Raw genomic sequence first — 4,838 nt, forward strand, 5'->3', positions numbered from 1 at the left:
GTCAAGCGCCGCTATGCCACTGTTGAGCGACAACACGCAGCGACCGAAGGCAGGACGGACCTTAGTATCTCCGGCTTGGAGATCCGCGTTGACTGGCGACATGATAGTGCGCTTGAGTACAGGGAGTACAGGCGGGGGATTTGGGGGAACTAGAGTAGGAATCCAGATTCCAGAGGTGGGGGAGGGGCGGGAGACTGGGGATGGAAAGGTAGCATGAATTTTGAGCGCGCGCCAATATGCTCTCGGTGCGCAAGTGAACGAAAACACCGGTGGCGCCCACATGTTGGCCTAAGAGTCCTTATTCTTTCTTTTTTGGAGAGCCCGGCCTTTTTTCAGGATCCTTTGAGAGCCCGACCTGAGAGTCATAATTGACCTGTTTGGCATTGCGTTACTACTCGGCCCATATTCAACGACACCTCACTGGCCCAAACAAGTGTACATCATCGAAAAGACACCGAGCTCAAATTATATAACTTGAAAAAAGGAGATATACTCTGAACACTGGAGAATGGTGATGTCCTCATTTAGCCCACCAGTAGTTCGAGACAATAAACAGTTCGAAACAATGATATATACAACATTCAAACACTGACTAGTGACTACTACTGACATAAACATCAAGACATGATAGTTCATAAGAAGTCTTGCTACATCACCAAAACGCACCCATCTGTAGCGCTCAGACTCTCGTGATCCACACAAGAATGACATTCTAAACAGAAGCAACTATTACATAGTAAGAGTGACATAGACGAGGATGACCAAATGACAAGGAATATGCATAACAAAATAAAGAACTACCCATCCAGAACTAGTAGCAAAGACAACAAAGTCATTCGAAGAGATGATCCAACACCATCATAATTTGCAGCCCCGCTTTAGCGACCAGTGATCCGGAGACACCAGTACTCCACCCTTTTGATGCAACAGCCCAATTAATTACCTATCAAACTGAAGGCTTGAACCACATCACTGCATGTCGTAATTGAGACATCCAAGAATCAAAGTTAATCCGGATGCCTTTGTCATTCTCACCTTCTTTTGGCTGCAGGTTGTATCATCGACACTCAGGGGAGTTTGCTCCCGAAATCCTAGGGCTCACCGTGTAGACACAGTTTTCCATAACAAACAGAGCCTCTCTACCATCAAGGTCCTTGCCAATTGTGATCTCCTAGTTAATCAGATAATTGAGTCCGAGAAACAGAGAGTGTGAACCAAGGCTATTTACCCGCCTCCAATTAAAAAATCCTAAAGGCCCCAACAAGCTGGTATCCTGCTCATAGACGTAACAGCCACTGTCCGGATACTCACCTATTACACGGTGCTTGTATACAGTGGGTTTTTTGCAATATAACTTTTCCGGCTCATGTGTTCGAATGATCATTAGTCTTTTGCCGTCGTCTGATCGAGCAAGGAACTAGTTGTGCTTCCCTGTTTTTGGCAAAGGTGGTGTGATTACAAAGGGCAGTAACTGTAGGGACACTGCATCATATCAAAAAGGACAGGCATTGTTAATGTAAGATCAGCATTGTTCAGAGTATGAGTAGGATAATGCAAGAAACACCATTGATATGTCCCTATTAGAACCGGGAGGAAAATACAGGGAAATGTATACTGGGTTCGAAAATATAGAAGTGCCATGCATGGTTATACTCATGTTATCTCGCAATCGATTCTTCACAGGAAACTACCATGTCATGCATGTTATGTAATCATGTTCTGTCCTCACAAACAAATTCTTCAAGGTAACTAATAGACCATGCATTGTTATATCTCGTGTTCTGTGGGCAAAATTTTTGTGAGGATATTATTCTAGCCATTGATTGCTTAAGGGCGAATATAGGTATGTACACATGGTAAGCATTGCAGGATTTCACTACTTCCAGATATAGAGTTATCCATATGCACATTTACTTCCCTAATGTATGGTTAGATGAAACCAATAGTGTGGTGCATGTTTCTACATCATGAAAAAGAGGAAACTAACATGGTCATTGATACACACGCATATTTAGTAGTAGTATATAGATTACTGTAAAATAAGGATAATATCCATATATTCCTAACCGTTTGATTATTCAGGGGACAAATTGGCTGTAATGACATGGTCACAATTGCATGAATTAACTCATTCCAAATATAGCTGATTTACGACGTCTCTAATACATTGCCATAGTTCTACTCAAATTCTGCTCAAACAGAGATATGCCAATCATCACAAAAAGTTCAAACAGTGTCATGCCGTCATCATTAACATGAGAGGAAACAACTTACACGCGCTGTCCCAGCAATACGTGGTGCCATCTGCTTTATCGATCTCGTAGATGATGCCATTGTGATTAACAGCATCATAGAAGTGTGTATCAGCTTTGACGATGATCCACTACGAGCCGAGTTGTCTCCAGCTAAAGAAGGCGTCGGCGTAAAGATAGGCGAGTCCGCGGTTGAACAAGGCAATTAGCTTGAAGTCTGCGTAATTCGCATGTCGTGTGGGCACTTGGCAGATTACAATCTTCTGCAAAACAAGGTCCATCCAACTGACCTAGTAATCTAGATGACTTGGACCGCGATGGTAATACTCTATATAATCCAATGGAGGAAGGATAATCTCATGGGAGGTCTACAAGTTCACGAGCACCAACTTTTTACCGTCTTCTCTGAAGGAAGCCATCTAGTGGGAGTTCATGCCGACCCAGTACATACCTACCAAGAAGTTTCGGGCGATGGTGATCGGATCGATGTCGAGGGAAATGATGTACGGCAACCCACTACATACCTGCAAAGAAGTTTCGGCTAATGGAGATCGGATTGAAGTCGAGGGGCATCATGTATGCCTCTGTATCATGGTGAGCCAATCTCGCAAGACCAGATAGCAGCAAGCAGGGTGTCTTGAAAAACTTAGGCCTCGCTTCGACGATGGCCATGTGCATGTCCCTCGAGCATGCAGCCAGCCGCAGGGCGCTCAACATATCCATACACGAACAACAGAGGTCGATGATGTCACTGGGAAGATTGCTCCAATCGCGGCTCATATGGATGCTGCCCGGTTCGCGTTTGGCCATGGTGGAGTTTGGAAGGGGGCTTGATTTATGAGGGAGAAGGATGTTGGTGCTGGAGCGGCTAGCGAGGGAATAATGGTACTAGGGGAGGCGAGTGAGGCGACGGTACACGGGGGCATAGTGATATGGAGACGGAGACGGAGACGGAGAAGGAGATGGAGATGGAGTGGTGCTATGGGAGCGGAGAGGGAGACGAGGCGAGGCGCCAATGTGCTATACAGCAGCGGTGACAGACTGCACAGTGCACAGGGTGAGGCTGACTTTGGTAACCCGAACACGCCGCCTGGACTAGTGTCAGGCGCAGGGTGTTGTCACTTCACTGTGAGGACCGGATGAATATTATTTTGACCATCAAGTGTACCACAGTTGTACTACTACTACTAGTAGTAGGAACATGAGTACTCCAGTATTGTATAGCGGAAATAGGTCTCCTGTGCTAGCATGCCAGTTCACTTCATCGTTCAAGTATCATCCATATTGCGAGCAGAACCAAATTCTCGTGCATGCCCAATCAACGCCTGCCGCGATGCATTCAGTGGATGTTCTGGTGCATCAAAGACGGCATGCAGATCGTTCCACACTTGAGAAGAGGAAAAATGGAAAGGTAGAACACGACAGCAGAGGAAGAGAACGCTGGTTAACGAGGCTGGGAGGGGATCGAGCAGGAAGTTAATGCTCCACGCCTAAAGGTTTTGGGAAAACCTGATTTTCATAAGGTGACTTATACTCACCTAAACGGAGGGACTATTCCTTAACCAGAGAATGTTGTGTCTCCCACTCACGCGCTCAAAAAATAAAAAACTATGACACATTTTTTTTATCTGTTTGCGTAGGTCCCACCTATCAGGAAGGATGGGCATGTACACGAACAGGTACGACTCATCAGTCTACCCGCATAGCCTTTTTGTTTAGTCTACCTAGCCGTCTAATCAACTGCCTGCACGCCACTTCTCCCATTTACTTCTCCATCGGGAACTGATTCTCCTCGGCTTCTTCACCTCCCCTTCGTCTTCATTTGCATCCAAAACCCACTGTGTTCACATTTTTTTAACCTCTTTAAATAATCACCTACTACTTCAGTTAGACTAGCCATCTAATCCTAATTCTCCAAACCATAGCCCTCCATTCCAGCGGTTCCAAATGGCAAAAGAGATCGAGATGTAGGTTTTTAGCGTCCAACATGTCCTCGTCGAAGGCTCGATGTGCATAGTTGCCACCGTCACCGTCCACCCAAGGGTTGTTCGGCAGTGGATCAACAATGTATCCAACTCCCTCGAAAAGGTAGAGACGAGGGTCATTGGTCTCGACGCAGAGTACATGGAGCGTGCCCCTGGGAAGATCCAGCGCGTCGCCGTCCTTCAGTTGTGCCTCGAAAATGATGTTTTGGTGTACCACATCATACGCTCGCCCTCCATACCAGGTGAGCTTCACGATTTCTTGTCTCGGGAGGACGTATACTTCTGTGGGGCAGCCATCGAAGGGGACAAACAGAAGCTGGAGCCGTACAACCTTGATTTGAAAAGCATCGCTGACCTACAAACCAGAATCAAAATTCCTGTAGAAGATTGTGCTAAGTAGACACCATCCCTATTCGACGTAGCAAATTTTGTGCTTGGTACAAATCTTTAGAAGGGTGATGAGACAGTGGCATTAAGGTCGTCTGGATGGGAGAATTATCCCTTGACGTCTGAGCGGATAAAATATGCTGCCCTCGATGCCCGTGTGAGTTTCGAGATAGCTGCAAGGTCCAAAGAGCTTGTTGCGAAGCCGTCTCCCATA

Source organism: Triticum aestivum, chromosome 5B (assembly GCF_018294505.1).
Source record: "Triticum aestivum cultivar Chinese Spring chromosome 5B, IWGSC CS RefSeq v2.1, whole genome shotgun sequence".
NCBI lineage: Eukaryota > Viridiplantae > Streptophyta > Magnoliopsida > Poales > Poaceae > Triticum > Triticum aestivum.